This window comes from Lonchura striata, chromosome 15 (genome assembly GCF_050655825.1).
Source record: "Lonchura striata isolate lonStrDom1 chromosome 15, ASM5065582v1, whole genome shotgun sequence".
Classification (NCBI taxonomy): domain Eukaryota; kingdom Metazoa; phylum Chordata; class Aves; order Passeriformes; family Estrildidae; genus Lonchura; species Lonchura striata.
This window is the reverse complement of record NC_140717.1, coordinates 9,244,724-9,267,348: the sequence shown is the minus strand read 5'-3', so window position 1 is coordinate 9,267,348 and position 22,625 is coordinate 9,244,724. Positions and strand designations below refer to the sequence as shown.

General features: G+C 46.1%; 1 protein-coding gene and 1 long non-coding RNA gene across 6 annotated transcripts in view; one reads left to right on the top strand and one right to left on the bottom strand.

The window, feature by feature from the left end:
• Window positions 1-22,625, bottom strand: part of TBX1 (T-box transcription factor 1) — a 128,691-nt gene that overhangs the window by 26,759 nt on the left and 79,307 nt on the right. The window lies entirely within an intron of this gene.
• LOC146766008 (uncharacterized) overlaps window positions 10,805-22,625 on the top strand; it is a 66,035-nt gene continuing 54,214 nt past the window's right edge. Inside the window, exon 1 of one of the 5 annotated variants that reach the window (XR_014958576.1) lies at window positions 10,805-12,417. This is a non-coding gene — a long non-coding RNA (uncharacterized LOC146766008). The remainder of the gene's footprint in view (window positions 12,418-22,625) is intronic. The other 4 variants (XR_014958577.1, XR_014958575.1, XR_014958578.1 and 1 more) reach the window with 4 other exon arrangements.

Here is a 22,625-nt window from a genome sequence, read left to right as displayed (position 1 = left end):
CCCTGCAAAGGTCCTGGGGCTGCAGCTCTGCACTTGCTTCTGCTTCCTCTCCCTGCCTCTGCCACCACAGGCCAGCACAGCAAGTGAGATGTGGGGCCCAGTGCTGCATCCCAAGCTCCTGAGCGCAGGAAACTGGGAAGCTGGAAGCTCAGGGACCACGGGGAGGCATCAGAAGAGTCCATGTTCCCCACAGAGGAATTCCTGTGCCCTTGCAAAATGCCCGTGTGAACGGAGGCAGGAAAATTAGCTGCAATATGGCTTTTTGTGATCATAGAGATATTGCAAAAGGAAGGAAAATAAAAAAAGGTTCCGTTTTCCTCTCATTCCCCTTCCCCACCTCACTGGAAAGACTCAGGAAGTACCCAGCCATCAGGAACAATGTGAAAAAAACCTGGTACCATTTTCCCTGGTGAACCTGGCAGGAGCCCAAGCAGGGACCATAACAGCCAGTGGGAGTGAGGCTCCCTCATGTCTCTCCGCTCACTCTCAAACAAGTGTTGGGCTCCTTCATTTCACTTTCCCCCTCACCCTTTGTGGAGCCCTGCTGCCATGTCCCCAGCATGGCAAGGAGGGATGTCTCCCTCTGCCTGGACATTCAGGGTGCACGTGCAGCAGCTAGAGCTGGCAGGGGATCCCCAATGAGCTCTCTGCCTCTGGCCTGAGGGAGGAGCCGTGGTTTGCTGAAGGACACATGCTGGTCCTCTTTAACTTCCAACTTTCCCAAAAATGCCTTTTAATTGAGCATCAAGACTGCCCAAAAGTTTTCTCATTCCAAACCACTAGTGTAGATGCAGACTGTGACAAAGGCCAGGGCACATGCTTGGGAACATTAATCAAATTTTGCAAGACCTGCAACCACAAGAGTGTCTGGGCAGAACCAAATTTACCACAAGCCACGTTCCTTCCCATCCTGCCCTGCCCATCTGGCACGGCTGGGGGAGAGCACAGGCAGAACTGGCTGCCCGGGGTCACAGCTCTTGTACATCCCTAACAATGGGGTGACGGAGAGGTCTGTGGCTCAGCACATCCCCATGTTGGGTCTGGGGAAAGCCCAGGATACTGAGGAACATCTGTGCTTCCAGAGAGCACATTCCTAGGAGAAGACACCATGGCCTGTCCTCCTCCAGGGCCTCACACATGCCCTGGGCTTGTGTGCAAATGCTATGCTTCCCCAAATAGACACTTTTCTGGGAATGTCCCATGGCCCTGAGGAGGCTTGGCTGGTTGGCATCAGATGACCAAAGCCATTGCGTGCTCCCATTGTTCCCCAAGGCAGTTATTAATAGAGCACTGCAATAACAGGGGATATTTATAAAACACCTCTGTGCCTGGGAATCCAGAACAATCTGCAAACCTGTGCAGGTCTGTGTGTCAGCCCTGAGCCCCTCCGGTGATTGTTACAAAGAGAAAACAAACCCCATAACCCACAGAATTGTATGAGAAATGCATGGGCTGTAGGGGACACTGCAAAGGTCTGGTGTAAGATGTGAGCACCAGCACCGTGATCCTGCAAGGGCGCAAGGGACAGCTCAGGCCCAGTCACCTCCCTGGCAGCAGAGCAAAGCAGGGGAACAGGAGCCATAGGTGTTCTTTCTCTGCTCCTACCTTGTGGGCAAGAGAGATGTCACGAAAGAAATTAAAGACATGGTCCATGCCCAAGCTCGCCAGGATTACCCAGAGGATAAGGGTGCAGCTGGCAAGGGGCTGCACTGGTGCAATTGCCTTTTATGCTGAGTTTGATTAGAAGGACCCATTTGTTGCCCTTCCTGACATCTGGGCTGCAGAGACCAAGACCAAACTCTGGTGACAGGGCTGAGGATCTGTTCTTAGCGAAGTTTCACACTTGCAGAAACCTGTGCAAACCTACCAGGCCCTGTACAGAAGAATGCACACTTTTGCTTACCTTTATAGATGGAAAAATCAAAATGAGATGCAGGATTCAGTTAGAGCAAGGCCAGGCATCATGGGCTGGAGCGAGGTGCAGAGCCTCACACTGGCACCACACAGGGGTTCCACACACAGCCAGGGTGGGGATCGGACAGAGTAATGCAGATAGCCTTGCCTTTGGACTGCTCCATCAGGATCATAAAACCAAAGAAATCCAGTCCTCCCCCCAGCCTTGTTTGAGGAATTAGAGAAATGAGGCCATTTATGTCTTCACACGGGCGACTGAGCCTGGCAATGACCTCTGGTCACTTCGAAGCAGGGCTGGATTTGAAATGTGAACCAGAGACCAGGAGGTGAAAACCTCCATATCCCATTACAAATCGCTGGGGATGCTGAAGGCTTGTCAAGCCACAGTGCTTTGCTGCTTATTTATTACTATTTGTCTATGATTGTAGCCATTGCCAGGGCTGGTGTTACTGCTTGGGCAGTGGTCAGTTGCCAAGCTGCCTCCAGGGCCAGCCTGTCTCCCAGCAAAGCCGGAGACTGGGGCCCTGGGGCTGGAGTGGTCAAGTTATCACTTGTTGCTGTTGGAAAAACACATTGGTCCTTTTGTGGCAGCTAGCACAAGTACAAGCATCACAGTCCCCCAGCTGGTGACAGCCATGAGGAGGTGAATTCACCCTTTAAGGTAATGAAGTATACAGCCTTACACAGTAAGGGATCCAGGTAAAAAAAAAACCCTGAGTGACATTAATTCGACATATTGTATATTCAGCCTTGTAAACTGGCTTATTCACAACCAGATAGAACTTGCTGTTTGATTATTAGAGCCTCTAAGATAGGAAAATCCTCTGTCTGGCTTGAGCTTGTCCTCTGAAACAACTGCACAGGATTTGCTTTACTCACATGGGGTTTAACTGACCTAAGTTTTCTTTTATCCAAACAGATCTCTTACCCATCGAGTAACCCTGGCTTCATGAGAAAAGCAAGTTGGAGACAGCATGCATTTCTTAAAAAAAAAAATCCTACCTCACTATAAACAGAAAATTTCCTTCCATCTCTTCTAAGCCTGCTTCACCTCACTCCTCTCCACTAATCATCTTATTTCTACTTTTGTGGTCTAAGAGGTATCAGATAATTTTGCAGATCAGAAGCTAAAGCAGGCCCCTGGGTGGTCAGAGAGCCTCCCCAGAATGGCTTTGCTGGCTCTGCCCTCCAGACAAAAGGGCAGGTTCCCACAGCTCAACAATGGGATTTGGAAGATGTTTCATAGAAGAAGTTTTAGCACCCCTGTGTGGTATCACTCTGCTATGTGAGAGCCGAGCAGCACAGGGAAATTCTGCCTGAAGCTTCGATGAGTCCACAGCAGCCTGGGTCTGCTGATGGAAATGTGACTGTCGGGAAGCCAAGCCCAAGCCATTTCCCGATTACCAGTTCAGCCTCCAGGGAAAGCCACAAACCCATCTCCCAGCAGGGAGGGGGACCACAGGGCTCTCTCAGATGGAGTTCCTTAGAGGTCCAGAAACAGGAGAGAGAACAGTGTGCAGAGAGCACGCAGTGATAGACTCCCATAGATCTATGTGTCTGGCTGTGACATTAAATGGTTTACAGCAGAAGTGATGATAATTAATTTGCTTATGATATGGGACAGCTGATGGATGTGCTGATGCTGTCAGGATTCAGTGAGGCTTCACTGATTTTCATGCAGACTTGGGGGCTCTGTTTAGGAGACATGATGGGTTACTTCTCAACAGGACCACAGTGATTTAGGAGGTGGAGCCCCATTTTCAAAGGTGAGAAAGCATTTAAATGCATATTTGCTGAGTACCCACATGTTTGCCATCTGAAGGTATCCAGACCCTGGCTGGTGATGGGGAAGGAGACAGCAAAAACCAGTGAAAATTAATAAATCAGGGCAATACTAGTCCCAGCCTGCTGCCTGGTTTACTAGTTTCACCAGGCACTATCTGCATTTAATAGGAATGCTTACACACTTCTGCAGATGTGATGCAGGCTGCCAAAATGCTTGCACTCTCTTAAAAATGCTTGCACTCTCTTGAAAATTTCTCCCTGAATCTTGGGGGAATTTATGCTGTGAAGTCTGTTCTGGAAACACCAAGCAAGAAGCTGCATTTCTCCAGTGTCCAGCTGAAGTGCATGAACTCCAGGTGCAGGTAGAAGTGTGAAAAGCAGCTCAGCTGATGGGAGGGAAGGTGGTGTTGATGGTGCCAGATCCATGTCCATTTTCAGCCCTTTGCTATGGGGAAGCTCCTTTCCCCTCAAGGCTGTCCTGCTCAGTGCTGCAGCATGTCCTGGGAACAGTCCTGTCACTCTGAGCAGCTCTCCAAGTCCCTGCTGTCAGGAGAAAGGACTTGTGGGGGGTGAAACAGTGCCAAGTGCCTGCTGCTCAATAGAGCAAATATATTCTGAGGGTTATTCATCAAGAATAAAGCTACTGAAAGAGAAATATAGGACTGTAAGAAGTGCAGTGCAGGTCTAGAGCTGAATAATGGAAATTCCCAAGAATGGGGCTCGCTGGTGGCTCTTCACACACAGTTAATCCAATAAAGTGAATTGTCCTGTGCAACCTTTCCACTACAGCAGCCTTTCCTTCAGCAACAGGATTAACTTTGGGCTCAACCATTGTATGCAATGCTGAATTATTCTGTCTTGGTGCACTATCAGAGTCTAAATTTCCTATTTCTATTTGCTTTCTTTAGCAGAGCATTTTGTGGCCAGCCTGAAATGACAACCTTAGTGAACATAAGACAAAAAGTTTTGGGTTCCACTGAAACACAAATTAGTCAAGTACAAATAATGTGTATGCTGCTTATGGTCCTAAAACTTAGAATGGCTTCTAGTTAAAATTACATATGTGTTCCTAGTGTTTGTTTTTGTTACTTGTGTCAGGACTAGAATCCAAAATACCTAGGACTACATAACAGCTTTGGGAATATCACATTTTCAACCCAATGGCTGGGTTTTGCTGTAGTGATTTTAGGCTTCTTGAAAACACGGACAAAGAATAAATTGGCTAAGTAGAAAAAATTAAATGTAAAATCTCTTTGAAACAATCAGAGTATACAGTGGTTGCAAAATAATCCACAACTTCTTGGTGTTCCTGTACTGAGAGCATTTCTTTTTCAATGTCAGGTTTAGAAATTTCCACCTTATTTCATGCTGTGATGAACCTACAAGAGTTTTGTCTGCTCTGAGGTGTGCTGCATTGTGCTGTGCCTGAAGATCAAGAGCTTTACAGATGAGTAGAGGCAGGAAAAAATGCTCAGCTCTTACTGCAACTCTCTCTAGTTGCAAAGAGAGATCTTGGCACGTGACAGGTTTTCTCTATGGTTATTCTAAGTATAAAGGTTTGTCCAAACCTTGCCTTTGACATGGCACTTGAGTCAGCTTTGGACTTCTTTACTGAAAATCTGAGTCCTTGCAAAATCTTTTGTCCAAGACCCAAGGTTGTCACAAAACACCTCTGGGTCTCTGTGGCAGCCTAGGAATCAGCCTGACTTGTCCAGTTTGTGGAGAGAGTAGAGCTTTTGCAGGTGGCCAAACTGATGCTATCAAATCTAAGTGTCAGATTCCAGGGGAACAGCCTGCCCTGGCAAGGGCAGCAGGCCAGGCCAGGTGCTGCTGTCACTGAGAGCAGGTTTTTGGCTTAGCAAGTTCAGCAGGCATCCAGCAGGTATTCACAGACTCTGTGGGGGGCTGACCCAGACAAATTTGACCTCCAGCATGTAGAGAGCATCAGGGAAGGGTTCTGGTTTTACTGTCATATCCAGTAGGAATAGCTTAGTAGTTTTGGGGAGTGATGCACTGTGTCTCTGTGAGCAGGAGTTTGGCAGGAAGGGCATGGCAAAGAGCTGCTCAGCTGTCCCCAGCTTTACTTAGAGAGATTTTTAATTAAAAGAAATCCACAGGGACAATAAAAGCAATAAAGAAGCCATGCTGGCTGTGGCTGAAGAGAAGACTTTGTGGGAGTAATTTGAGGCCCCAAATAAGGGGTCTCATGCTGGTTTTACATGGGGTGTAACTGTCCCAGGGTAGGTTCCATCACAGCCCTTACAGTATTTTCCTCACAAGACCCTCACTGCAGATGATAGGAGAATAGGTACAATGTGGGATAATGAAAAATTTTAAGTGCATTTCTGAAAGGCTCAGTTTAACTTCTGCCTGGAACTGTCAGGGCATCTTTGGACACGTGACTCTTCATCTCAAGTGTTTGCACTGCCTCCAACAGGCATGGTAGGTGCTCACCACGGAGACATCAGATTCCATTTGAAGGCCAAATTGAAGTGTGGGTAATTACATTTCCCCATTTAAACTGCTGGCCAGTCTCAGCTGGATAAAATGTTCCCTTCCTAGCTGGAACTGTTGCCATGTCCTGGGAAACAGCTGCTGTGACAAAGTTAGGGGGCAGCTGCTGCATGAACAGGACTGACGTATCCGTGGCACACGGCCGCCCAAGCCCAGGTACCCAGTGCAGGAGCCACTGCTGCCAAGGGCTCGCCTGCACACTGGGAGCCCCAAGAGCCTTTCTGGGTTTTGGTCCAGCTTGAACTGGTGCCTGGCCAGTGAGAGAGTACAGGGATGGAGAAAGGCTCAAAGCCAAGAGCAAGTGGGATTTGCGAGGCTGGGTAAGGGGCCGCTGTTGCCCGAAGCACTGCCTGCAGTGCTTGATTTGGGACAGTGATACCTGTCTGGGTGCCCATGCTATTCACAGCACGCTGCCCCCACGACATGATTCTGACATGGCTAAGTCTGCAAATGAGACCAAGTCCAACAACATCTGAGCCAAAGACAAGCTGAGTCAATGGCCCAGCTTAGGAAAGCTGGTGAAATACAGACTTGGCCCTTTTCCTTCCCTGCAGCACTGGTGAAGTGCACAGTCTCTCAAGTAGGTCTTTATAGCTGATCAAAGCGTCTGTGTGGCTTTTCAGGGGGTTGAGCTTCCAGTCACAACCCAAGGTCCAGTTTAATAATGTAGCTTGTTAAATAAACAAGTGGATATGCAGAGCCCCAGCACTGTGACGATGGAGAAGATCCGGTGTTCTCTTCCCACTCCAGAGCCAGCTGTTGATGGACATCTGTCTGTAAAACATTGGGCCTTTTATTGTTTTTAATGCAAGAAATGCCTTTTCCTGGAGACCACCACTGAATACTGCTTTGCTAGAAAGGCTCCTTCACAATCCAAACAGAGAGCAAGTGAGCATAGAGGATCCATTACCCAAAAACTCAACAAAATCTTCCTCACCCATGAAAAGTGTATGCACAGCGGAGGACGATCTCAGGGATGGAGCTTGGAAGAGGGGGGAGCTGTTCCTGGAGGGTGGCGTTCTGGGACCCACCAGAGCAAAATACTTCCATTTTTCTATCCGATAACTCTACTGCCTGGCTAACAAAAATAATCCCTTATTAAAGATAACAGGAATCTGGCTTGTATAATGCATTCATTGAGATTGATGTGCTTCCAGTTTTCAAAGTTTCTATGCCTTCATAAAGACTAAAAGCCACAATATCAGCATGATGGTGAGGACTTTTGCAGACAGTTTGGGTTTAAGATTTTGTGTGTGCTTTTGAATTGCAGACTTAAATTTGATCTCAGCCATCAAATAGAGTTGTCAAGGTCTTAACCTGCCTGAACAGGTTACTCATTCAGCCTTGCATTGCAGTCAAGGGGTGCATACGTGTAACCACTGCTTTTTACCAGGGACATGGAGCCACCTATCTGAATTCTCATCCTTTTTTTAGACCAGAGATTTGTTTTACTAAGAAAACAAGGAAAATGCAAATGCCAGTAACATATTCCTTTAACTGAGCCAAATTCTACATTATCTTATGCTCTCAGATACCTTTACCAGCAGCAGCATTTTGTCTAGTATGCAGAAAGCACACTGGGCTCTTGGAGAAAGAAAGCTCAGCACGGCCACTGCCATTGTTCCCCAGGGGGCTGCCCCAGAGCCCCTTGTTGTGGGACAGAGGCAGCCAGAGGGTTACAAAAGCACTGATTCTGCCACAAGTCACCCAGAGTCCCCTCCATGCTGGCACATATCCCTAGCATCTGTTTTGTGTGGGAAGAAGTGATTTCAGCCTGACAGGTAAAATCAGGTGTTCTTGCAGATCAGTCCTAGAGGAGACGTCAGTGGCAAGATAGATCTTAATTGCTGATGAGAAATGGTCCACCAGAACTGGCAAAGGCCCCAGCTCTGAGGTGGTAAATAACCCCAGTGCCTTTCTGGCAGTAAAGCAAAAATCTGCTTTTGGGCAGTGGTCAGCAGAGGAGAACTCAACCGGAGCAATGTAGGGCAAGTAGAGGGACTCCCAGGGAGAAGGTTAATGCAGAGGCTGTTTTACAGGCTCACAGGATTGTGATCCATGCCCAGAAAAGGTCTACTTCAGCATAGGAAAGTTCCACCCATCTCAGAATAGCTTTGGTTTTCTGAACACAATTTGATGTCACCAAAGATGATTTCACCCTTTGTCTCTTCATGGGTGAAATTGCAGCTGAGTGACATTCTCACATTATGCAGGGACAAGTGCAGCAGAAATTCCCTCAGCTGAGGAGTGCTTAATTGCAGGGTCACCTCGTCAGTGTGGTGAGGACATCCCCTTTTGGCTCCCACCACAGGCAGGTTTGAGAGGGGCCTCAACTCACATGGTTCCTTCCCAGGACTTGGCTCTTCCCACTGAGCTTCCTGCAAATGGCAGGACCATGAAAGTGCAGAACCCGGATGTCCATCTCCCGGCTCCTTTCATTCCTGTTTTCCATAGATGAAAAGCATGGTTTCATCCTGCTAACAGAAGCGAGCACGTTTCAGCCTGGAGTTATTTCTTTTTTTTCTCTAAAGAGCAGTGATAAAAATAACCCCTGTGAAAAAAAATCAACCCTTGAAGGCCTGACGCAACCTTCACCCACAGGAGCACTAGGACCGACAATAACATAATAAAGATCTGAGGTATCACCAAGAAAAAGAGGAAGCAGCCAAAGAAAAAAAAGGTTACCACAAGCTCACTGTAAACACCCTTGCTTTGCACATATCTTGGCTATGCTGGTGTGATTGCTAGCAGGCCAGTGTGATGCTGCATTTTCACTGCTACAGGTATTTATTTTACACTCTGGCTCTGAGTCTGAGCCTCTGAATGTAAAAACAATCAGAAGGCTGAAGTGTAAATTCTCCCTGCTGATTTATTTACTGTTGTGTTTTTATAGCACCACATGGCTCTAAGTTTGCACTGGGCCCATTCAACCAAAACCCGTGTCATACACTTCCAGAGAAATGAATGACTTTATAAATTCTCTACAATAATAATCCCACGTACAGGAATGCATGCAGAGAACACCCAGACGGGGCTGGAATGTTTTAAGAATATAATATTGTGCTTTTTTGGTCAGGGAAACACATTTCTCTCAGGAATATGTGGTGTGGCCCAGGCTCCAGCCCTGTCTGCCTACCACCTGTAATAAGCCCTTTGGGAGATTTTAGTTCAGGCCACCCAAACTGTGAGCTGGGCAAAGAGACATCAGCACTACGAAGTTAACAGCCTTAATGAAGCCCGGCCCAGAGGAGACTCAAAACATCCACAGTAGGGGAAAAAAAAGGAAAGAAAGAAAAGGCTTTGATAGGAAAAACATCTGATCCATGCTCTCTAATCTTTGCTTTGTTAGCTAAAGCATCTTTAAAGGGCTTAATACCACTGGAACAGGGGTCTCTTTCTCTCTCCTTCAGGAATACCAATTAGAAGAGCAGGAAACTGCTTCCAGAATGAGGGGACTCTAAAAGAAATTAACTTTAGCTTGAGCGATCTGATTGCCTTTTTTTCACAAGCTATTTTTCCCCCTGTTGTGTGGGTGAGCAACCGTTTTCTCCAGGGAGAGAAACCAGCTCCATGTGCCAATACTGCTGATGGAAAAGGAAAGCAGTGAGGCAAGGAGAGGGGAAAATTAATCCAATAAAGGGACAAGAAAACAAGAGGGCTTACATTTTAAATACAACAGGAATGACACCCTTCTGGTGTGGCAGCCTGAGGAGTGAGTGTGCTGAACGCTGGCAAGAGGGAAGCACCGGTCACCAGCTGTGAGAAGGATCAGTGCACAGAGCGATCAGCTGGGCAGAGGTGGTGCTGATGGTGGCAGATTACATTGTCTTTGCACTGCTCCAGTCTCCTGGGGAAGAGAAAACCTTCCCCAGAGTCTCGGTGTGGGGAGCGCGTGGGCAGGCACGGTCCATGTCTGTGCAGCACAGCTGATGGCCGAGGGGCTGCGGCTTGGTGCAGCTCAGTACGGCCAGCCCAGTTTTGCTGCCAGCAAACCTGGTCACACGCTGGGGACTGTGGGCCACCCTTGCTCGTGCCCCAGGGTTTGGTGGTGGGAGCAGAGAAGCCCCTGCAGCCTGTGGGGCTTGGCCAAGGACAGTCACCCGGACAGTGGCGCTGCTGCCCCCGGGCTGTGGGGGTCCGTGCAGCCCGGCTGGAGCTGCGATGGCGATTGCTGCCCTCCCCCAGGGCAGCCCTCCCTGCCGGGCCATCCTGCAGCCCCACTCCAGTCACAGCTGTTACGAATGATAAACCCTCTCATCTCCATAGACCCGGCTAACCCAGAGCCTAGAAGGGAAACATCTGAATAAGCTCTTGGCTCTGTTCATGAAATTCCTGGACATAGTCCATGCTAAGATCTTTTTCTCTGTAGCTGAGTATTTTCTTTTGCACCTCAGGGATGTTACAACAGCTGTTTGTAAACAGTTTGCATCCAAAGTTAGCAGAAGGGTGAGATGGGGAATCATGTATCAACTTTGTCCCCTTGAACATCTAAAAACTGTTGCAGCTACATTGGCAGTGCCGTGGCAGATTTAAGAAGTCTGTTGAAAAGGCCAGTAGCCATCAGGGAACCACTCATGCCTGCCCCCACACAGCCAGGCTGGAGCAGGACTGTGGGATGCAGCCCTGAAAGTGCCTGCCTGCTGGAGGCACATGCTGCCTCTGCTTGGGGTGAAATTCATCTCAGAGCCTGAGGGCAGCTACAATCCAGGAGAAAGTTTTCTGGGGAAGGAAGGGGGCAGAGGCTGGTAGGAACTGCTGGAGCCAAGAAGCTGCAGGGCAAGTGTGTGCTGAGCGTTGAGCACTTTAGAAAACCTGGTGTTCCTCTGCAAAATGCTAAGTTTGCTGTGGGGTGGCATAAAGCTGGGCTTGAACCTAAGCCCTGACACTGCTGCCCATGCTCCCTAGTCCCTCACAGTATCCAGCCTTGGAAACAAGATGGTCCTTCCCTGTTCTCATTCCCACCAGGAGTCCCTGCTCTGAGCCAGCTGAGCTTTGTACTGAAAAGAGAAAACCTGCAAAAAACAAAAGAAAACAAAAACAAACAAAAAAAAACCAAAACAAAAACCAAAACCAAAACCAAAAACACACACGAAAAAACCCCATAAACACCCTGCACCATAATGGGGAAAGGATAAAATCTTGTCATTACTGCATATATGAGTTTCTAGAAGGTTTTTGCTTTCCTATACAGTCTGAAATGGGCTGGCCCCTGTGAGAGCTCAGTCCTGTTGCAGGAAGCTGTTGCCACAGCGATCCCTGGAGACCTCAGCTGGTGTAAAAGGGGACTCTGCAAGTCTCAGTAGTCCTGATGCAAGACCTTGGATGTAGGACAGCTGAGCTTGTCACCCTCAGGAAGAGCCACAGGTGCCACAGCACTGGGCACAAGAGGGCTGGGGGGCATCTGCTGGCCATCTGTGTTGGCAAAGATTTTTCTCTCTCTTTTTCTTCTCAGATTGTGTTACCTGTCATCGTTTCTGGGAACAAGTGTATTTTAAGAGACATCTTTAAAACTGCCCAGCGACAGGCTCCCATTCGTACATCGCTCAGAGTGCATTTGAATAAATCGGACCACAGCTTTTTCCAGGGGCAGTGTGTGAACCCTCAGGCTTTTCTCTCCGGAGATGCCTCAGCTGTCTGACTTCTGCCATTGTTGCAGGTGGCATAATGCCTCTGTGCTGATCCCTGCCAGCCCTGACTGACTGGTACCGTGTGCTGGCACACCCCAGCCGTCCTGATGGGTCCTTGAATGCTTTTCTGGATAGGATGGATTGGAACAGGCCAGCAGCAGAACCCAAAATTTTTCTTTCCATCCTTTACTGGCAGTCTTTCAGCTGATGTTGGGAGGATCTTATTTGCTTTTTTCTTCAACTAACACTTTCCCTTGGCATTAAAAATATCAGAAATGGCACTGACACTGGCAACAATTCCAGAGTATTTTTTCCAGCTCCAGTGAAAGGTGAGTTATGACTCATTGTGCTCAGTCTGACATCAAATAATTCTGGGTGTAGATGTGTGTAGGATATGAAAGTGGTTTTTGTGTGTGGCTGCTGAGGCTTCTGCTTCTTTCCTGATGCTATTGAAGCCAGCCTGAACTGAACCAGAAAGATGAAGTAGATGACCTCTGCAGACCTCTGGCATCCAACCAGCAGCAGGAGCTACCTGAGATGGGGCAAGAGGCTTTGTGGATTACTGCCCTGGTGTCAGGTTAGTGCCAGGCATTTGCTGTGGAGGGTCACTGCAGTTTTTTTTCAGTGCCAGATGCTTAGCTAAGGAACAAGCCCACAAGATCCCAGGTACAGCCCTGGCTGCTGGGGCTAGGTTAGGACATCAGCATGCGCAGAGATGCTTATGGATGTCACGCCCTGAAGCAAACTGAACAAAATGTACATTACAAATAATTGCTCAATAAGAGAGGAGAAGCAGAGGTTGGGATGAGCCCTTGGGCTTTCCCACAGCACAAGGCAGAGGCAGGGAATTATTTTTACTTGCAGTTGACCATGTCCAGCTCTTGTTTCCTCCTCTCCCAGCCAGAGACTGTGCTCGGTACCAGATGCACACTCTCCACTTGATGCTGCCTTGCTTTTGCAGCCTGACCCGTCAAACTGAAACAATACAGGACATATTTTACAAGGTACTTCTGCAGTGGGGAGGGAGAATTTGTAATTTTATGGAGCTTGTAAATTGAACTTGTAAAGTCCTTTAAAGCCCATAGCTTGGGCATTTCATCCTACTGATGTTTAGGGATAAAGGCCAGCAAGGGCAGAGGTGAAAGGAGCCAGATTCATTGCTGAGATGACTGCAGGCATTGGAGCTTACAGAGGGAAGGAGTTTGCTGTAGTTTAACCGCTAGCTTTACAAAATTAGCCTAGACCGACTGCCTTGCAGCTCTTGGGAGTCTTTGCGAGCTAGTTATAGCCTTGTGTGAATATGTGAGTACAAAAGAACCCAATCAGTGCAGCTGAGTCAGGACCCAAATAAAGTGCTTTTGGCTTGCATTTCACCAAATATGGCAGCATCTGGGGAGACAACTTACACCTCTGTAAAATTTGGTTTTTGTGCCTCAAAGGGTGGGGTAAGCACCCCTGGCTTGCAATGCCACAGGAGTATAAGGTACCTGCTGAAACAGCCCCAAAAAGGACTAAACAGCCATCTATTGCAAAATACCAAGCATGAATGTAATTGAAGGCAAATTATAATAACAGTGAGTATAATAGCAGGGCTTCTAAAAAAGCCTGTTCTGTGTCCTGAGCCAAGGGCTTTACCTGCCACTGTGGCTCTGCAAGGTAATTATTACATGGGCAGCCAAGATGATTGATGGAGATATTCATTAAACACAAACCTGACACTTTGCTCTCTAAGCCCAGATAATCCAACCAGGCTGTCCCTGAACAGGGCACCCTCCCCTCGGCACGTTTTTCATGGGGGGTTTCAAAAGAAAATCAGCAGTCGAGTACCAGAGCCCAGACCCAACGGGGGGATCCTGGCTTGCTTCTGAGGGCCGAGGGCAGGTGCTCAGGCTGGAGCCAGCTGTGCACACACGGACCCTAAGCAGCGAGTATTAGGCTGTGACAGCTGCAGCTGGCTCTGAAATAAGCACCAAGCATGAAGAGATTATGATAGATTTTACTTGTATTATGAAACTGATTTTACATCATATATGAGGCAAAAAATGTCTGTCTCTCAAAGGGATGGAAATCCTTTTGCAGAGCCAGAACCATCAACAGAGCAAAGCTCAGGGCTGCTGGTGGGGGTCAGGCTAATGGAGCATCCTCTCTGCACAGTGGCTGGTCCACAGCGTATGGCACAGGAAAAAAAAAAATCTGTATTTGATAATCTGACTTCAGTGTTGGGGAAAAATAGATTTCTATTCTTTCTCTCTTCTCTTCCCAAAAACAGTTTTCAAATTTCTTTACTATTTTTGACCCAGAACCAGGCTGCCTTGATCCAGCTGTTTTTGTCTGCACCATAAGTAAGGGACAAGCTAGAGAGGAAGGACTCATCTCCCTTCATCATCGCCAGTAAGAGTAATAATTGCCATCTGAGATGCACTTCTAGAATGAAGTGCACATAACATCCTTCCACATCCTTCTGGGCTGCTGGAAGGACTTGCCTATCTGTTTTAAACAGGCTTGGAAAGAAATGGCCTCAGAGCAGAGAGGAGACAAAGTGATGGGTCCCCAGGGCAGCTCTGCCCAGGGCCCTTTCTGTCATTCCTGTACAAGTGGGGAAGTTTGGTCTGCAGCCAGCAACTCCTTGTGCCATACAGATGTAAGTGCTAATTCATAAAGAGATCAATTTTACAGTGTTGAATAATACTAATGGCATAACTAGCACCACCTCATTAGTCCTCTAGTACCTGCCCCCCAGGACAACAGGGTATAGGAGAATAAAAACCCCAGCTTTAAAAAACAACTCTCTAACTCTTTTACTACTATCTCTGCAGCTATTAACATGTCAAAGCTGCTAGTAAAGGGCCTCTGTTACTGGTGAGAGGCTGTTAGCTGTGAACTACGTAATTTGTAAGCAAAAGAGTTATGTACTAATTTCTGAAGCAGATCATTTTTGTATGACTGAAATAGCACTTAATTCTCCCTCAGTTAATACCACAAAACAACTTCCATGTCAAAACTAAAGGAATGCTTTAGCATATGATTAAAGCAAGAGATTATAACTTCAAACCTTTTAAAACTTCGGTTCACGTGTCTTAACAAAACTTTCAATTTTGAACACTATAAAGTCCCTGCAGAAATGCTACTGATGTCTGCTACCTTCAGCTGAATTTTTTTTTTTTTTTAAATTCCTCTGCTGAGAACTGGAATGACTTGGGCAGTGACCAAGAGCCAGGACAGCTTAGCAACAGCTCTCTAAACAGGCTAAGGCCTGTCAGGAGCAGGTGAAGGGCTTGTTATAGATACTTGGGGAAGGAAACTGTGGGATCTCAGTTGAGCAAATAGGCAGGTTTGTCTAAGGATGGATGGTGCACCAGCACTAAGTCACTACTGCAGGCAGAGCTGTGGTTGGACTCAGTGCTATCTCTCAGCACCATGCCAAGCCCAAGTTCCCAGTGGGTGGGAACCAGGGTCTCCAGGCCATTTTGAAGGGCAAATACTCCCAAAGTGGATGTTTTTACTCTTTAAAAGCCAGTGAAAGGCTTGTGGTTCCCAGGGTAGATCTGACCCCCCCGGGATGGTTCCTCATTTCCTGCAAACCAGGTGTCTGCATGGGGAAGCAGGATGCACCACAGCTTCAGGCTCTCCACACGGCACTATTTAGTCATTGGGGTTATGGGAAATAGCCTGAACCATCCAGGAACTGACAGTGGACCCCATCCTGTTATCATGTTCTATGATGGCCTATCAGGAAATGACATAAATACCCTCGTTACTCTCTATTTTATTTTTCATCACTGTGAAGCATCTTTTTTGTTTTGTTTCAGCTGGCAGTAGGTGACCAATCACAGTGCCCTGGCTCCCCACATCCTGCTGGGCAAGGTCTGCCTCTGTCCCTCTGAGAATCGGGCAAAGGATGTGTCTGTTTGCTGGTGTTTTTTCTTGCTGCTCCAGTGATGTTGCCTAGGTCAGGAAATAAACCTTTTGGGAGGGGGCAGGAAGGCAGGCTTTTATTGAGCTGCCTGTGCTGAATGTCCACAGCAAGATGGGCACCGTGCGTCAGCTGCGACCAGTGCTATGAGAACGAGTTCACACAGGTCTGGCTGTTTTGATCCAGAGTGACTCCAGGTCACTGACCCTCTCCCTCTTGGAAACCTGCATCTGTCTGGAGTGACCTTTACAGCAACATTTTAAATTTAACTTTTACACTCTGCATCCTGCCTATGCTGAGAGGGGAAGCTCTCTTTCCAAAGAAAGCTTTCCATCCTTGGAAATACATTAAATAATACTGCCAGTGAATTCCCTTCTGAGAGTTACACACTGAACTCCTAATCAGGGGAGAGCCAGTGAATACAGGGAGCCATTCACCAGGTCAGTGCCATTGTCTTTCCCTGCTGTGGTCACAAGCTCTTTGAGGACAGCAATATGGATCCCATGGATACCATGGGTCCAACCAGCATCTGGCACTGAGCAGGCACCTAGGAGGAACCCTCTTACTCTTGTCTGCTTTTCCTGCTCTGAACTGCCCAACAAACATCCAGAGAGACCTGTCACAGGGTGATTTTCTGATTTACAATGGGACTGTGGTAGAGTATTTCTAGCTCAGTTAACAGCTGTTTTGTTAACTCCTAATTTCTCCCATAATCAGTATATTTTTGTCGCACCTAGGGCATGGTCTATAATATATGATGGAGAGCTTTGCCATTAATCATGTGCAAGTGAAAGTATAAACTGGTTTTATTAGTTTTTGGTGTGCCAGGTCACATAAATTAACTGGAGCATGTGTTTAATGTGTCCTGAGCAGTGTCTCCTACCTTTCCTGCTAAGTCAGTATGTCACCCAGGAACTTCCTCTATCTGTACCAGCAGCAGGACCACAAACACTCTTGTGCTACCCTTGGGGTGACTTTTGCCTACACTGCATTTAGGGCCTGCCTATCCCCGTGGAAGCGGTTTTTACTGTGACTGAAGTTTACGGGTGGGGGGAGCTAAGACAAAATGAGGTGACACAGTGGGTGTGCTGCCAGTGTTTGCAGCAGCAGGAGACCAGCCTGTATGTCTTGAGTGAGAATTGTGGGGCAGAAGTGTGAGGCCAATGAAAACTCCCTGAAACTATTTCACTGCAACCCAGGATGTTCCTACATCTAAACATCACCTGCTTAGGACAAAGCTATGAAAAAACCAGTGAGTCAGCTCTTTATGGCTCCAGTGCACTCGCATTTCCTGTGGTGCGCTGTCAGTATCACTCCAAGGGCTTGGGTTTTCTTGCAAGGAAAGTGTGTAACCAATTCATTAGCTGACCCTGGCATCCTGATTTGCATAGGATGCTTCTGCTAACTCTAGAATAATAGTGGTGATTATAAACACATGATGGAGAGGGCTGAGGGCGGTGAAAGCCATTGTAATCACACATGGGGCGACGTGCTGAAGGACGGGCTGCGGTTCAGGATCCGGGCTCTGGGCAGCCTGCTGAGCTCCCACACAGCGCGGGAAATCCCCCAGAGCAGCTCGGCAGCTTTCCTGCAGGAATTCAGCTGTCCCCACCAGGGTCCTCCCGACATCAAGCTGCTGCCATTGAACAACAGAGAAAATATAATATTGCCTCTATGAAATGCTGTCATCCAACTCCCGGATCAGAGCCTGTGATCCTGCACATGCAGTCTAGACAGCCTGTGTCTCAGTCCTGCAGCTCAGAGCCCCTGGATTGGCAAAGCCAGGGCAGCTGGAGCACAAAGTGTCTGTACTGTTTTTGTGTACTCCCAGCCCTCAAAGGATGCTGAGACTGATCAGGTTTTCACACAGACTCATTTGAGCTGATCTGACCCAGGGTGGGCTGTAAAGCCCCTGAGCTTGATCTGGTATCATAGGTGAGCCCACACTCTCTCCTGACCTAAAATATCTCTCCTTTCTTGATCTTATTTGGATACTCAAGTTTTGCTCAAAATACCTTCCATTCTTCCTAGTGCTATCAGAAGAACCTTGGCATGAGAACCAGATGTAGTACCTCCTCTCCTGGCACCCATTCACTTACACACAGACTATTAAAGTGCAGGAGTGTGTTATAAATTATTTGATATATATGTAAATCCCAGAGCCAGAGTGTACTTTTTGGCACCCTCTTCCACAAGCTGATGTGTAAACTCTTTTACTTGAAAACTGAAAATGATTTACTGGGTCTCACACTTTCCATATGAACTTGTGGGGACTTTGTGAAAGAGATGGACAACACCAGGCAAACGTGCACCTTGTTTTGGGGAGCTGTCAGATCTTTCTCCTCCCTGTTCCACATGAATGCAATCTTCTGGCTTGTTCCCAACACTCTGATGTTTCCAAAATAGCTACAGATAAGAGTCCAATGACTTGGTTGTCACGCTTTTCTGAAGAGTTTTCCCCATGATTTTTCTATTATTCCCTCATTTTGTTTTGGTTTTGTCTTTTGATTTCACTTGCTCAGAGAAGCAAGCTCAGAGGATATATAGCTTTGAGGGAAGAGAGAATGGTTTTAAACTCTAGACTCCTCAATGCATTTGGACTTTTCCATTTTAACTTACAAACACAGAAATAATTTACATTTAGGTTACTAAGCCCAATGCATTTGCAAGACAAAGACTCAGAATCTGAATGTACTTACAAAGCCAGCACTTATTTAGGCAGGATGTATTAGACCATTTATTTTCTAATTTAAAGTTTTTACTTTCTAACTTTATTTCTGATGCAGACTAGGATCTCCCATCAAGGGAGAAGACTCATTTTCTGGGTCTAAAAAATAAAGACCTGAAGAGTTAATATAGAAAGGAAGATGTCTTGCCTAATACTGGCAATTAGCAGTTAACTTTGAGGCACCAGCATTTCTAGCATCAATCCATACATAGCACGTCCTGTCTAGTGGTCTCTGCCCTAACTCAGTAAGTACCATTCTCATAGATAAAAAATGTTTGTGTTCTTGATAAAAAATGTCCATTTACTATCCTATGGAAGTCTAGTTTCCACTGTATCTTTCAGAAATTATTCCTGTGATCAAATTGCCACAATGAAAAAAAATTTCTTCTTACCATGTCCTTGTTCCTTTTGCCAATAGAAGTAACTAACCCCTCATGTCTTCAAAAGGTCTCATGTAGGCCCTTTGGTAACTGGTTTGGGAATTGTTCTTGCCATTTCCTAGCTACTGACTTGGCACTGCTGGATATTTTTCTGGTGCAGAAAATAACGGGGGGGAGGGTGTGCCCCTTTCATCAGGTAGAAGGGACTGAAGACTTGCTTGAATAGTTACTTGGCACTTGCTCCAGTGTTTAAAAACACTCCTGTTTCCCAACTGGGCCCTATTTTTCTCCTAAAAACATTCCCTGATTTGTGACCTATCTGCAGGTGCCTGGGTTTTTGTTGGCTGAGTGTCCACATCCAGAAGTGACATTGACTATTTGAGGATTTGTTTCTTGCCTTGCAAAAACATTTAGATTTCCAGAGCCAGAGTCCCCATGACCATGGGCTGGTGATTGGGTTTGTTTTCACACGCAGAGGAGAAGGGATGTTGCAGAATGACTGTTGCTGGAGGCTCACCCAACTCTGGCAGGTGCCTGGGTTGAGATCATGCTGGGAACTTGAATTGTTGCCAAGTTGGTGCGAGAGAGGATCATCTCATTTGTCCTTTTCCCACCCAGCCGTTTTCTGTCAGGTGTTTGTCCTATCAGCTCATACATAGCTCTGAGCACCAAAGCCATATCCCAAGTACGTCCTTCCCATGTCAGAGGCTCATATTTTAATTTTCACAAGCTGCTGTGTTAAGGATGTTAATGTAGAAAAATGTTAATACATAAAAGTGTGACACACAATGGAAAAGAGATTACAGGACAGAGCTCTGTTATCTTATTGATTTGCAATAAATATGGATTATGTGTTTAACAGATTTCTATTCTACTGTCCCACAACTCCTTCCAACAGGAAGACTTATTTTAACCAAGTGGATCACACTTTTATTTGTTTTTCTAAGAGCAAACCATCTGTGCACTGGTAAAGTTTTTATGGCCTATGAAAGAGTACTTATAGGTGCAAAATATCAACATTCCTGTAAAATTAAATCAATTACCTGTTTGGTAACAAGGATTCCTTTCTCCCTCGTTTAACTGGAATTCCCAAGTCTGCCCTCCAGTTCCCTTCAAAACTGGGAACCCAATCAGATTAATCAAGGCGAAAGGCATTTCCGCTCCTATTCAAAACATTGCGGCTCCCCTTTGTCCTTATCATGAAGCTGTTCAATCACTCACTGCCAGAGAGGAATGGGATTGGTTGGGGATGGGGACAATGCATGTGCTTCCTTTGACTCAGATCTACCTTCCTTCCCTTTAGAGTCCCTGTAGTACCTTCTATTGCTTGGACCCCAAAAATAAAAGCTGCTCCAGAGGGATGCACTGAGATGGTCTGAGCAAATGTACTTGCTGAGGTGAAGGAGTCTAGATTATAATTTCACTGGCTCATCTTTCCTGAGTAAGAGGTCTGTGTTTCATTTTTTGCTCTTTTTCTCTGTGAATGATTACATAACTCTGTTTTCCTTTCTTTATATTTCATGTGGTATCAGCTATGCCACATAGTTTGCCATCACATCTTTTTCTTTTGTTTGAAAAGAGTGTATAATATATCCCAGCAGACAGCTACACTTTGGCAGGAATATGCTTAAAATTCAGCGATGAAGCATAAAGGGTAATGGATAGTATGATGTGGAAGGAAGAGATGCAAAACAGACATAGCGCTGCAGGAATTTGCATAAAGTAAAGAAGCAACTTTAGTGTAGATCTGGGGAGAACTTTCATTACAAAAATCAAGTGATTACTCAAAAAATAAACTCTCCCACTTCTGAAAGCAATACACGCTCAAATGCCCAGTTGGCATTTACCCTTCTGAAAACCGTTTTAAAGGCAGAGGAATTTCAGAAGCAGCCTATCTGTCAATTATTTTAATTCTCTAACTATAAATATGGAGAAATCATAACTGCAGTGGTGGAATCCCTAGCAAAAGCCTTCCTAGCTACTAAAACAATTTAAGAATCTCAAAGCAAAAATTTCTCCAGTTTAACTTATGTAGTGCCCTTCTGGTTATAGCCTTCACAAGTGTGTCTAGGAAACCTGCATATGAGAATATAAACTGTAAAGATGGGCTGACCACAGATATGTTCCATATCCTGGGATAACACACTCCTCCATACTGTGTTATCCCAGGATATAGATATGTCACTGGAGAAAACTCTCCATGCTCCTCGCAGAAATTGGGATTTAAAACCATTAGAAACAGGCAGAGGCAAAACAGATAGAGCTATAAGTCATAATTTTTTACATTCTTACAGTTGGCTGTGGAGATTTCATGTAGTTGATTCAGGAAACCACCTGCATTAGAGATGGAGAAGATTCCTTGTGTACCCCAGAACCCTTCCTTACAATCCTGCATGCCACTGGTGCCAGCAGTTTTTAATGTCTTGTACAATTGATTTCTTTCTCTCACTTCTCTTGGAAGGCGATTAGAACCCATCAGCTGAATGTCCTTTAGTTTTAGGTTATCATTTAGCTTAAGCATTCTCATGGAGTTTGGTATCAGTACAAGTCCACAGCCAGATGTATACACAGATCTGAGCTGGCTCAGCAGGAATTCCCTGCTGGAATGGTCTAACTGGGAGTGGACAGTGTATGTTGGCATGTGGAACTCGGCACCTTTAAGACAGTTCTGTGGCTGTGGTCATGCCAGAGGAGGAGTTTCTCCCTTTCTCTTTGTCCATGTGACACACATTGAAGGATGTCTGAAATATTAAAATAAACACAAAGCTTTACTTGCAGAACCTGTCTGCTAAGCCAGGAATCACATTTCTTGCTGCAGATTCAAACTGCCATCCAGAGACTTGCAAAACATTGACAAAAAACCCTTTGCCCCCAGAGCTTTCAGAAAAAAAACAACAGCCAGTAATCACACCCATCCCTGAAAGAGCAAATATATTAAAGTCAGTTTCTGCTTCACTCTCCTTGCTTTTACCCCTACAAAAGAAAAATCTCTAAGCATATTCTCCTTTGTAATTTCATTTTTTTTTCCATTCCTGCTATTATAGCTGATTTAAGGATTAGAAGGCCCTAATGTGCCAGATGTGATGGAAGCAGGCTTAGTGGATATAGTAAAAGAAATGTAAGGAGACCCCCTGATCTAAAGGCCCATTTCCTGCTCCCTCTCATCACTGCCTGCTTTCAATGAGGAATGAGTAATCCACAGAGCAGTGCCAGCTTGTAAGTGGGACTGCTCCAAGGCTGCCTTACTACTGCAAGGTGTAGTAAAGCACAGGGTACCCATGAGACAGAAACCTCTAAGCAGATTATTGATGCATCTAAGCAGATGTTGCATAGATGGCTCTGTAAGCTCCATTCCTCAGAGACATGTTGGACTCAACAGTCACCACACACACACACACACACACACACACACACACACACACACACACACACACACAAGGACAGTGGGTGGGGTTAGTTTGCGATTCACCCAGGAAGCCCGTGGCACTGCTAGGAACTACACATTGGTCTGAAGGATGAGTGTTTATATTCTGCATGGTAGATCTGCCTGTTTTCCCAGCTACATTCTAATAAAATGTCTGTTTCCATCTCTATTGTGAAGAGAGGGACTTCTCTAAATGACTTTGTTGAAAAAGAATCTCAGTGAATAGAAATAATGAAGAATATTCATGGCTGAGGTTTGAGTTTCATAATAACAGAACAATTTTTTATCCCCTGACACTTCTTGGTACTAAATACATACTCAGAAGGATGTTAGGAATGTC